The sequence below is a fragment of the Tamandua tetradactyla genome, chromosome 7, assembly GCF_023851605.1.
Source record: "Tamandua tetradactyla isolate mTamTet1 chromosome 7, mTamTet1.pri, whole genome shotgun sequence".
NCBI classification, from domain to species: Eukaryota; Metazoa; Chordata; class Mammalia; order Pilosa; family Myrmecophagidae; genus Tamandua; species Tamandua tetradactyla.
Genome location: NC_135333.1, coordinates 87,712,236 through 87,726,291, shown reverse-complemented (window position 1 = coordinate 87,726,291; position 14,056 = coordinate 87,712,236). Strand labels below are relative to the sequence as shown.

At 36.7% G+C, this 14,056-nt stretch overlaps 1 pseudogene; it reads right to left on the bottom strand.

The window, feature by feature from the left end:
• Positions 1 to 2,845: 2,845 nt before the first annotated feature.
• On the bottom strand, positions 2,846 to 9,193 carry LOC143690523 (ubiquitin-conjugating enzyme E2 variant 1-like; annotated as a pseudogene).
• Between the last annotated feature and the right edge of the window lie 4,863 nt (positions 9,194 to 14,056).

Sequence of the window (14,056 nt, the reverse complement as noted above, 5' to 3'; positions counted from 1 at the left end):
CTATTTTTAGATTAAGGCAGTATGCAAAGGGAAATGCCCCTGTCACATCCCAAGGAATGAGAATACAGAGCAAAGTCATGTGTCTGGGAATGCTAACCAATTCCAATACTGTTTAACATGTTTTTCTGTACTGCAAACAATGCAGTTTTTAAGCGAACTAATTAATGCATACACTGACAAACAAATCCAACAAAAGAGGCACTTAGCGGCAGTGTTCACTGAATCCTGGAATTTTGAAAGAAAAGATCTATTAGGTCATTTTTTAAATTTATTTCTGCCAAAGGAGGATTGTTCTTTTGAGTTTATGTTTCTAGCTTTTAGTTCCATTCGGTTTTAATACCTCATGAAACAGAACTTCAATTCTGTGGATAAATTCTGCCATATTCTGAATTTTCTGTTTGAAAGTTTCCTGATAATTTATTCTTTTCTTTTGGTTATACACGTCAACCATGTATTCTTCGCTATGCCGAGAGTTTGCCATAAGTCTTTATATACATATTTTTTTAACACTTTTTTGTTGTGAAATATATATACAGGAAAGTAGTAAATTTCAAAGTACAGTTTAACTAGATGTTATAGAGCAAATTTCAAAGTATTGTATGGGTTCCAGTTCCTCAATTTCAGGTATATGCCTATTTTTTAAACAAGTATTTTAAAAAATTATTGAGGTGAAATTCACATCACAAAAAATTAACCATTTTAACATGAACAATTCAGTGGCATTTAGTATATTCATAGTTTTGTGCAGCTACCACCTCTATTTAGTTCTAAAACATTTCCATTATTTCAAAATAAAACTCCATGCCCATTTTGCAGTTTCTCCCAATCTCCCCTCCCCGAAGGCTCTGGCGACTGTCAATCTGCATTCTTCTATATGGGTGTGCTTATGATGGACATTTCATATAAATGGAATTATACAATATATGACCTTTGGTATCTGACTTCTTTCATTTAGAAGAACGTTTTCAAGGTTCATCTATGTTGTAGCATCTATCAGTACTTCATTCCTTTCTATAGCTGAATAATATTCCATTGTATGGATATAACATCTATCTGTTGTTTATCCATTCGTTCCTCTATGAATGGACACTTAGGTTGCTTCCACCTTTTGGCTATTGTGAAAAGTGCTGTCATCAATAAGCTTGCACATGTATTTGTTCGAGACCCTGTTTTTAATTCTTTTGGGTCTTTGCGCTGGAGTGGAATTGTTGGATGATAAGGTAATTCTATGTTTAACTTTTTGAGGACCCTCCAGACTTTTTTCCACACAGCCATACCATTTTACATTCCCAGCAGCAGCGTGTGAGAGTCCCAGTTTTTTCATATCCTACCAACACTTGCTAATTTGTTTTTAATTATAGCCACTCTAGTGGACGTAAAGTGGCATCTCATTGGGGTTTTGATTTCCATTTTCCTTATGACTAATGATGTTGAGCATCTTTTCATGTACTTGTTGGAGAAACATCTATCCAAGTCCTTTGCCCATTTAAAAAATTGGGTTGTGGGCGGGCAACAGTGGTTCAGTGGCAGAGTTCTCGCCTGCCATGTCAGAGACCTGGGTTCAATTCTCAGTACCTGCCCATGCAAAAAAAAAAATTGGGTTCTCTTCTTTGTGTTTGAATTGTAAGAATTCTTTATTCTGCATACTAGACTGTTGTCAGATAAATGATTTGCAGATATTTTCTCCCATTCTGTAGGTTGTTTTTTCACTTTCATGATAATGTCCTTTGATGCACAAAAGTTTTAATTTTGATGAAGTCCAATTTATCTGTTCCTTATGCTTTGGTATTAAGTATAAGAGTTCATTGTCAAATCCAAAGTCATGAAGATTTATCTATGTTTTCTTCTAAAAGACGTATGGTTTTAGCTCTTACATTTATTTCATTAATCCGCTTTTTTTTTTTTTTTTTTTTTTTGCGTGCATGGTCTGGGAATCAAACAGGGGTCTCCTGCATGAAAGGCAGGCATTCTAACCTCTGAACTACCCGTGCACCCCATTAATCACTTTGAGTTAATTTTTTTATATGGTGTGAAATAGAGGGTCCAACTTCATTTGCATGAGGATACCCAGTTGTCCAAGCACCATTTGTTGAAGATGACTACTTTATATTCAGTAACATTAGAGCAAAATATTTTATTAATAATGTTAATAATTCAGTGAAAATAAAGATTAATAATTCACTGCATACTTTTTACATTAATGCAACATCTGTAGGTTAACCAGGCTCCTTCCTTCCTCTTGACCAAGGCATTTTTAGAACATATGTAATATTGATGTTAAAGGACACTTGATATTAAAGGACAACGCTTAGAAGTTGGGAATGAGGGATCATTTACAGCCACGTGAATCTTCATACATAGTTTGAGATAGATTTAATGATTCCACATCACTATTAATACTTAGTTTAATTAGAAGTGCCTTATCTTTACCCTGCACACATGTGAAATGATGTATGAACAAGATTATTTATTGCCACACTGTTTGTAAATACAAAATATTGGAAGCCACCCACATATTCATCAGCTGTAAAAAAGAGCAAATGGTCTTTTTTCTCTGTGTTTAGATAAGACGAAAATCTCCATCAGACTTTTCACTATATACTTTTATATTTTATTTGATTTTAACCCATGTGAATTTCTTTTGTTATAGCACAACAATATATTTCAAATGGACAAAAATTAGTATCATTTACAGTTTCTCAAGATAAAATGCCTTTGAATGGGAGCTTCCCTTCCAGTATTTTGAGGTCTGTAAGATGTATCTAGAAAATGTACTACTGAGGAAAATGAAGACTACTTAAATCGACTGGGAGTGGGGGGGAACGCCTGTGGTTTTTCTTTTTGATTAACTGCTGTAACACTGTCCTTCAAGCAGCTGAGGGAGTTTCATATTTTCTTTAAGCATCATTAGGTGCCGAAGCTGTGGCAGGACAGCTGTGATACTATATGAATTCTGCCATTTTGCTAGCACTGATATGGCTCTTGGGTACCACCCCATTACAGCTATTGACTCCATTCATATTAATTTTTGTTACAAATCTTACATAGGGGGTGCTTCTGGGTATTTAGGTCCACATTCTATTTTAAAGCTGTATATTTGATTTTCATAAATTGTCATTTAGAGGGATTAAACATCATCACAGGATGTTCAAATATATAAACTGAAATCCTGGAGGCCCGATGACTATCCCTGTCCATCTCGTTAGTGTCATGTCTTGTCATCTTCTAGGCCCCAGCTAACAGTGCCATCGCCTATCCTTTCTGGCCTTCTTCGAGTTTTTCCAACAGTTAGAAATTATGAAGGACTTTTACTCCTGAGCCCCTGGTGACTGTCACTCGAAGTCCCCATGTGAATTTTTAATATTCAAAATTGAAATTAAAAAAAAGGAATCGATTATGCACACTTCAGCCAGATATTGCAAAATGCCACAGTGTGCCAAGCCCCATCCCAATGGTATTCCTGAAAACCCCAAAGAATATCCAGGGCTCCATCTGAAATTCTACAAAAGTTTCACTCACTAGGTTTATTTTTCAGAAACCGAAAGCCTCCAGATTGTTCCTAGGCCAGATAAGCCCTGAAACCCAGAGCTATCAGTGTCTCCAACAATATCAACCATTTACATGCCTTTATCCCATAATGTTGACGCCCCTTTTCAACATGAAGTTAAACTGGTCACTGCCCAAATATCCTAAAGAATGAGAGATGAACCAAATGAGGAGGAGGAGTTGTAACAGAGAAGATAGGATTTAACAAATGAGTATGACTACTGAATCATTATAGTATTTCATTTTAGTCTCCAGTATCTCGAAGCAGCTAGAAGGAAATGCCTGAAATTGTAGAACTGCAACCCATACCATACTTTGAAATTTGTTCTATAACTAATTGTTAAAAATGTGCCCTGAAATTTATCACTTTGTTGAATATGTTATATTTCACAATAGAAAATTTTATGAAAAGGAATGCCTTATAGTGAAATTACTTTGACACTAAAGCCATTAACATGAAAATTTGAAATACTAAGAAACACAGCACATTTTAATTAAGAACAAGGAAATGACAAAATTTCCAAACTGCTGTGTTTAAATTTAACTAACTGCAAATTACCTATTTAAAAAGCAGGTTTAAGAGTGATTTGCTCAGTGAGTGGAAAAGTATTTGCAAAGTCCCCTTCGGGGAATGGCGAGAACGGAGGAAAATTCAACTTCCCCAAGTTGAATTCTTGATATTCTCACAAGCAGTGTGGACAGCCAAAGCTATAGGCTGAGACCCCAGTCTTGGGGTTTATTCATATGAAACTTAACCCCACAAAGGATAGGTCAAGCCTACTTAAAATTAGGTCTAAGAGTCACCCCCAAGAGAGCCTCTTTTGTTGCTCAGATGTGGCCTCTCTCTCCAGCCAACACAACAAGTAAACTCATCACCCTCCCCCTGTCTGTGGGACATGACTCCCGGGGGTGTGGACCCTCCTGGCAACATGGGACAGAAATCCTAGAATGAGCTGAGACTCAGCATCAAGGGATTGAGAAAACCTTCTCGACCAAAAGGGGGAAGAGCGAAATGAGACAAGGTGTCAATGGCTGAGAGATTCCAAACAGAGTCGAGAGGTTATCCTGGAGGTTATTCTTGCGCATTAAATAAATATCACCTTGTTAGTCAAGATGTAATGGAAAGGCTGGAGGGAAATGCCTGAAAATGTAGAGCTGAGTTCCAGTAGCTATGTTTCTTGATGATGATTGAATAGTGATATAGCTTTCACAATGTGACTGTGTGATTGTGAGAACCTTGTGTCTGATGCTCCTTTTATCTACGTCATCAACAGACGAGTAGAACATATAGAATAAAAATAAATAATAGGGGGAACAAATGTTAAAATAAATTTAGTTTGAAATGAAAAAAATAAAAAATTAATAAAAAGCAGGTTAAATGTTATATGTGCTCTAAGCTTGACAATAACTACTATACTAAGAGTACATAAATTCTTCTTCAAAGCTACTACTTTAATAGCGCAGTAATAGCCAGCAAACACTGGTCAGTTTGGGTTTCATTTAATTAAGTAGTTACATAGCTCTTACAAACGGCCCAGCTTTCTGCTAGGTAGCAGGCAAACAGAAATAATTCATGCATTATTGTAACTCTTAAGAAACAACTCTATTCAGGGAGAGAGACAGAAAAATGAATGTAATAATGTGTAATGGTGCCTCATGGAAATTTTCATAAGGTACAGTGGGGCATGAAAGAGACTGTGGTCAGAGAAATCGGAAAACATTTGTGATGTTTAAGGAGAATCAAGAAAGATGGTTTCTTAGTTTGCCAGGGCTGCACAACTAAGTACCACAAAACAACAGAAAATTTTCTTACAGTCTGAAGACTAGAAGTTCAAAATCAGGGTTTCGAGAGGACCTTGCCTGCTCTGGTGTCTGTAGGGCGTTGGTGGTAGCTTGCTGACAACACATGGCAGTCTTTGGTTTGTAGCATTACTCAGTCTCTGCTTTGCTCACATGACCTGCTTCTGTCTTTGCCTGTATCCAAATTTCCTCTTCTTATAAGGACACCAGCCATATTGGCTTAAGGGCCAACCCTACTCCATTAGGACTTCATTTTTCACTTGCCTAATTCCATTTGTAAAGACCCTATTTCCAAATAAAGTCCCATTCTATGGTACTGAGGATTAGGATTCCAACATATCTCAGGAACACAATTCAATCTACAAAAGATGGTCTGTTGAACAAGGAAGGAAGGGATTATAGGCACATCTATGGTCCACTTTCACCTAATTCCAGACTTCTAGACCCAGAACCAATCACTTGTTCCTTGCCATGGAAGTGCTCAATGAAAAGCATGCTAGGCCTCCCTTCCAGGACCCTGGTAAATACAGAGAGGCCTGCGACCCAATAATCTCCAAGGAACTATTTAACTTACCAAATTGGCCACCTGGCAACCAGTTAAATTCACTCTATCACAGTAGTTTTTCGCATTGCCCCATCACCTTCGTTCTCCCTTGATGCTCTGTGCTTTCTCTCTTGACTCAATCCTCTCCAGTACCTCTCACCCAAGCCTGTCCACAATACCATGTACTCAAGATTGACACATTACCCTTTACCTCTCCCCTCTTCCCTGATTGTTCCTGTTTCTCCTGGCCTCAGGTGAGGTCCTTTCCCTGCCAGACTTTGAAGTGCGGATTGCAGTCTTTCAGGCCCTCTGTCTCCTGGTTGGAGGGGAGCTGTACATTCCACCCCAGGTTATTCCAGATTTCTACAGAAAACCCCATCAGTCACTGGTGACTCCTCCCTTCCTTATAAATGTCATCAGGAGATAGCCTGGTCACTCTGCTCCCTTCATTCTCTGAAGATTTGAGCACTTAGCACCCGGTTTTCTCTTCCACCCTAAATCCTGTTTTCCCACATTGTTTCAAGGTGCATTGTTTCTTAGTGTATGCCCTCCTTTGTGTACAACATATACTACAATAGTTTCCAAATAAGGAGTGAATAGGAGGTAAATGTTTTGATTCCTTTCATGCCTGAAAATGGTTTTATTCTACTATTGCACTAGATTAATAGATTAATATTTGATTGTGAACAGCATTCTGGGTTAGAAATGAGTTTTTATCAGAGTTTTAAAGGCACTGCTTTAGTGTTATCTAGTTTCTTGTGTCACTAGTGAGAATCCAAGAGCACTCATTTCAAATTCATCTTATAGGTAACCAATTTTTGTTCTTTCTGGAGGCATATAGGATCTCTTAACATTGTTTATTGTGAAATATAACATATATACACAGAAGCAATAAATTTCAAAGTACATTGTAACAGGTAGTTACAGAATAAATTTCAGAGCTTGTTATGAGTTACAGTTACACAATTTTAGGTTTTCCCTTCTAGCTGCTCCGAGATCCTGGAGACTAAGAGAAATATCAATGTAATGATTCAGCAGTTACACTCATTTGTTAAATCATATCTTCTCTGTTATAATTCTTCCTTCTTCTTTGATCCTTCTCCCAACTGTTAGCAGTATTTGGGCTATGCCCATTATAACTTTTCATGTTGAAAAGGGTTGTTGAAAACATGAGATAGGGGATGGAACTAGTTGACGTTCTGGAGAGACTGGCCCCTCTGCATTTCAGGACTTAACTGGCCTAGGAACCCATCTGGAGGTTGCAGGTTTCTGGAAAGTAATCTTAGCGTGTCAAATTTTTGTAGAATCTCAGATAAAGCACTAGATGTTCTTAAGGGTTGACAGAAATTAGGATTTCTTTTTATTGCTAGTGTTTGGAAACTTTATGAAGATGTGGGCCCTTAATCATTCATCTTAGGAAAATTTCTGGTACTTTGATATTTTCCTCTCTTCTGCCTTCCCTGTTTTCTTCTTCTTTAACTCCTACTAAGTGGATATTAAAACTCCTAGATAGATCCTTTAACTTTATAATTTTTCTCTCCTAGTGTCCAATTTTTGTGGTGAGAGGAAGATTTCATTAATATTATCTCCTAACAGTTCCCTTGAATTTAAACATTTTAGCGATATTTCTAATATATATAAGAACTTTAAAATTTCCCTCATTACTTCATTACTTTTTTAAAAATACCATCATGTATTTATGTGACACCTGAGACTCAGAGTTAGAAAGCTGAAGCTAAGAAAGTCAATATTACCCCATACTGTTAAAAAAGTTGAAAGGTGATTAGACTTTGATTGGAGATATGAATGAAGCTGATCTGGATAGAACTAAGGCAAATCAGAGTACAGCGTAAAGGATGATATGGTCCATATCTTAAAACTTCAATTTCTGTATAAGACCAAAGGGAGAAATGTTTAGTTGGTGTAAAATTTATATTTTGGGTAGCTCATTATCTAATTTAACTTTCATGGTCAGTTTATTTGAACACCATAATTAAATGGAATCTTGAGTAGGATGTGAAATCTTGCTGGTTTGTACAGGTTAGTGTGATGCCCTGATATATCCCAGAGTTATTTAGGCAGAAAATAAAAAAGTATTTGTAAAGTCACCTTGGGAAACAGGGGAAAAAGAAGGAAATATTCAACTTCCCCATCTGGGGAATTCCTGATATTCTCAAAAGAAATGGGGACAACCAGTTCAATAGACTAAACCCTCGATCTTAGGGTTTGCCCCTATGAAACTTATTCCTGCAAAGGAGAAGCTAAGCCTACTGATAATTATGCCTAAGAGTCACCCCTCAGAGAACCTCTTCTGTTGCTTAGATGTGCCCTCTCTAAGCCAACTTGGCAGGTGAATTCACTGCCCTCCCCCGCTACATGGAACATGACTCCCAGGGGTGTAAATCTCCCTGGCAATGTAGGGCAAGGACTCCTGGTATGAGCTGAGACCCAACATCAAGGGATTGAGAAAGCCTTCTTGACCAAAAGGGGGAAGAGAGAAATGAGACAAAATAAAGTTTCAGTGGCCTAGAGATTTCAGAGTCAAGAGGTTATGGTGGGGGTAATTCTTATGCATTATATAGAGATCCCTTATTAGTTTATGGTGCATTCAAGTGGCTGGAGGGAAGTACCTGAAACTGTTGAACTATGTCCCAGTAACCTTGATTTTTTTTAAGACAATTGTATAACTATAGAGCTTTTATAATGAGTCTATGTGATTGTGAAAACCTTGTGTCTCATGCTTCTTATATCCAGGGTATCCAGGGTATGGACAGATGAATAAAAAAGTAAGTGGAAAATAAATAAATAAATAATGGGGTGGCAGCATAAGGGGTAAAAAAAAAATGGGTAGATTGAAATACAAGTGGTCAATGAGAGGGAGGAGTAAGGGGTATGGATGTATGAGTTTTTTGTTTTTTCTTTTTATTTCTTTTTTTAGAGAGATGCATATGTTTTAAAAATGATCACAGTGATGAACACACAACTATGTGAGGATATTATGAGCTGTTGACTGGATACCATAGACTGGCTGTATGTGTGTAAAAATTTCTCAATAAAAATATTTAAAAAAAAATAACCATCACTTTTTTGTGTCATGGATGAAGTATTTCCCCTATATTTGAGGAAATCAATAATAATTAATATCACTTACTTCTCTCTAAATTTTCTCCCCAAACACTTTTTTTGTTCCTCTTCTTTTTCTATTGTGGCTGGCTGCCTTCCACGCAAGAGGCTTTCCTCAAATACCTGCTGAGCTCTGGCCATCCACTTGTATTTAAGGCAGTCGTGATGGTAGCACGACATTGCACATGTAATTAATGCCACTGAACTGTATACCTGAAAGTGATTAAAGTGGGAAATTTTATGTTAAGTGTGTTTTATGTTATCACAAAAAAAAGAAAGAAAAAAAAAACCCAAAACCAACCATAAGGCATTAAGAAGGAGATTGGAAGCTCTGTGCACATACTTGATCCCTGTGCTGTCATTTCACTCTTTTGTGGTCACCTAGAAAGGACTCCTCTTTCTCTACCTTTACTTTTTGGCCTTTCATCATCATCAAATAAATGCAATTTAACTCAAAACAAATGAGCACTGTTTCAGATAAAACTTTAAAGAGAGAAAGGTTATAACTTAAGATTTGAAACGAGATTTAGAGATTGTGGTCTTTTTTATTATTCTGGAGATAGAAGAAAGTGAGAAATTTTTATAACTTCTCTACAACTTTTTACTCTGAAAAATTTCAAACCTACTGTAGAGATAAAAGACTATATTAAAAATGCCTGTATACCCTTCACCTAGTTTCACCAACAGTTAAACTTTCCATTTGCTTTATCTTCTCAAACGTTGAATCATATGGAAATAAACTGCAGTTATGATATGTCTCACCTAGATAATTTATGACTCAAGAACAGGGACTTCCTTTTACAGAGCACATCAAAGAACATTACTCTTCATTTAGTAAAATCACCTAATATCTAGTCCATATACAAATTTCCACAATTGATCTTAATATAGCTTATGTTTGTTGTATTTTGTTTACACATTATATTTGATTGTTGTTTCTCTTTATTCTCTCTTAATTTAGAAAAAAATCCCCTGTCTTTTTTCAGTTGCTAATGTAGTTCATGACATTGTTCCGAAGAATTCGGGCCAGTTATCTTGTAGGATGTCCCACATTCTGGATTTGTCTAATTTTTTTCCTTATGATTAAATTCAAGTTAAACCTTTCGGCAAGAATACCACTGAAGTGAGGTTGTGGCTGCCTCACTGCCTCATATTAGGAAACATAATATTTGTTAGTGCCTCTGTTATTATGTTAACTTTGATCCCATGGAGAAAGTCCAACCATCATCTCTGTCCCTCATAAAGGGACGTTCCCCCATTTTAATTAACATGTGATCTGTGCCATGATACTCTGAGATTGTATAAATATCCCATTCTCCAACAACTTTTCATCTGGCTGTAGCATCCCTTGAATATCATTCTTTGCATTGATTAGCTAGCGTTCTTCTGTGAAAACAATGCTTCCCTTTCTCTTGGCTTCTCTCTCTTTGTAACTTTTTTATTGTTTTGTTACAAATTACTAAGAATTATTCAAAGACACTATTTTCATTAAATTTGTGGTCTTCTCAGCCTAGAAAAGGGAGGAAATAAGAAAAATCAGTTACTAACATAACATAATTGATTGAAAATATTTAGTGTTCTAACTATGCCATCATGTAGAACAAAATACTTACTGTGTAAAATCAACTTGTACTTTCTTATTTGTGTTGTTTTGCCTGGCTTTAATAGTATATGAATAGATATTAAACAAATTGATCAGTAACTTCACTGATAATGGAGATGGGCATGGACTTCATAGAGTACGCTTTTTACTGTAATATCCATTGATGTGTGTAAAACTCAGGGCTGGATATAGCATGTATCCAATAAAGGGCAGCTGTTATTATGGAGTTTGTTAATTGTTCATGTAAAGAATATTTAGTATTTGTATGCATACATTCCAAGCTTTTTGTCAGAGCAGCATGACAGGTCCACTCAAATTCCCTTTCAAAATTTCGATGACCATTTAGATGAGAATAATAGATTCACATGTCAGCTTATGAAGTCCCACAGTTCTTCTGTTGAAAAAATATATATATATATACTTACATACAAAAATATATACTTGTCTGTGTGTATATGTGTGAGTTTTTTTCAACCAACAAATATGAAATAGTTTGGGAGGTTCTCTTTTTTTTCTTAGCTTTCATTTTTCATGCTTTCCTTTGATGTGTACCTGACAGTCTGGAGAGTAAGCATTCACTATATATCGTAACCACAGAATGTTACAGAGGGGTTTAAAGAGAAATGTTACAGTTTATCAAGTTGTGACTAATGCATGCTTTCATAACAAAATGTTCCAAGGTTACATCATAAGTCAACTGTTTTTCTTACAATGCCTGTCCTTTGGTTGCCCCAAGTTGGGGGAAATGCTGCTGGATTTTTCATTAAGTAATACAAAGATCTCCCATGACTGAACACAAGGTATATGATATCTCTTAATCAAGAGAGCTAACCACTGGCAATGCATACTGCCTGGTATGTAAAATGCCTCGCCACCTCAGGCATGGCACAGCAGGAAAGCTGGCAAGAAAAGTATAAATCACATAATTTAAAGGCAGAATTCCAGGGCAATATTGCCTCTTTGCTCTTTGGCTCCAGACTCAGACAGGCTCTTATTGACAGTCTATCCTTGGGAACAGTTTATTAATGCATAGATATTTAAAAGATGGTGCAGGGAAGGACAGATATTTAAGAATGATAACTGGTCTTCTCTCCCTGGTCTACCATCTTGTCAGTGTTTAGTTCTGGAGACTGCAGAATTTCTACCATGCCTTTTCAGCTTTCTGTTTTCTTGGTCAGGCTGCAGAATGCTGGAATACACTCCTGACACATCTCCATTCTTCCAGTTCCTCCTTCTCCAATTCATCTTATATATTATCTGGGGAATGAATTATAACTTCTTATATAAATTCTTGAGTCAAGTATCTCAAAATGTTTTCTCATAGAATAAATTATATATTAATCCTCAAACTATCTTTCCAAATTATTTCTCATTAGTCTCCTATATTCCCCTCCGATGACCTATGTCTAACATTACTTAATTTTTATTACTACCTCTTTTCCAGAGTTGTATGATGACAATTTGAAATTTAGAGTTAGCATAGGATACTTATTTGATCAGAAATAAGTAATAACCAATTAGGGTTATTTCTGATGGCTTAAAGTAGACAGAATCACTATATAGAATATGTATAATTGCTCACACACCCATATACACACTTTTAAAACTAACTTATTGTGGCAAAGATAGACTGATAGGGAGAATTGCAGTTCTTTACAGTTGAGCTTACTTTTATGCAATAGATCATTTTATTACTATAAAAATCATCATATCAATTTGCATTCTGCAAACCAATTACAAGATACACTATTTAAAAGCCATCTTTTACAACTAATATACAACACTTTGGTATATTAGAGATCCTATGATATATCTGTTTTATAAATTGAGACAATGATATAGTGGGCTTACTTACAGATGGGGGAAAATGCATCCCATCTATCACTGGTGAGAAAGAGTATCTGTACTGATTTTTAGAAATAGAGAAATAAATTGACCAGACTTTTTGAGAAAGTAAATCTTACCCACTAAGAAGTGTTACCAACCCTGAACACGTAAAAGACCCCAGTAAAAAACAGATTTTCCTGCATGCTGCTCCAGCACTCTAAGGAAAAGTTTAAAAAGCTAGTGAGGAAGACGACTATTCAAACCACTAGGAACCTGGCTCTGAAAGTAAGAATTGTTTCAACCTGCCCTGGACAAGGGTGATGGCTGCCATTGTTTCAAATTGTACCAGTCAAGGGTAGCAAGAGTGGAAACTTAAGCATGCTATAGTGCCTCAGGACTATGGGAAAACAGTTGAAGGGTTACATTGACTGGGCAGGCCAAGAAAGCTCAGCCCTGGGGAGCATTGCCAGAAACCCTTGGTGACCTTCCTGATTCCCAGCTCAGAACACTGTGAAGCTCGTCTGCACCCCCTGTGGGTCTCTGGTCCTGTTTCAGCTGGGAAAGACTGGTTTGGGAAAGTCCTCTCTCCAGTGCACTTCCTCCTAGAATTTGCCCTCCAGGTAAAAGCAGCTCGAGACAACAAAAGGATTGTAACTCTATAGGGTCAGAAAGTCTGCCGGCAAAGTCCTGCTGACTTCAAACATCCTCGAGAGAGTGGTCTGTCTCCTGAGAAGCAGAGGGAACAAACTCCTGTAAACAGGGAATCTCCAAAACAAATAACAAGCAAAAGCCTAGGATAAGACAGAATTCCAGAAAGGGAAAATCCTGCACACTGCATTCGCCTTGGGCAAACATTCCTGATAGGAGGGTTGAACCTCAAGAAAACTTGTCTTATTGCCAGTAGGTTATAAAGTCAAGAAACAGATATCTCAAGGAATAAATCCCAGAGTTAATATTTTTAAATATTAAAATATACAATGTGCAAAAAAAGAGTGCAAGACAGAGGCACAGTAAATGATGGCCCATCCACTAGAAGAAGTTACAAATTCAGAAAACAACAATGAAAAAGACATACTGAACAAAACCTTTAAAAAATGATCTTGAAAATCCTTAAGGAGATGAAGGAAACTGGAGAGGAAGAACAAGTGTATCAGGTAAGCAATGAATGAGCAGTGTGAGAATCTTAGTAAATATATAGACATTTCAAAAAGGAACTAAATGGAACTACTGGATTTGAAGGCCACAATAGCAAAAAGAAAAATGCCCAGGAGAGTTTTAAGAACAGGTTGGAGCAAGAAGAAGAAAAAATCAGTGAATCTGAATATAAGACATTTAAAATGAGTCAGGCAAAGTAGCAGAAAGAGAATTATAAAAAATGAAAATAGCCTAAGACACCCCTGGGACACCATCAAGCACACCAATATATGCACTTTGGGAGTCACAGAAGGAAAAGAAAGGAAGAATGGGGCAGGTGGAATATTCAAAGAAATAATGACAGAGAATTTCCAAAATTAGCAAAAGATGTGAATATGCACATTTAAGAAGGCCAGAGAACACCAAATGGGATAAGCATGAAGAAAAATACACCCAGCCATATATTCATGACACTATGA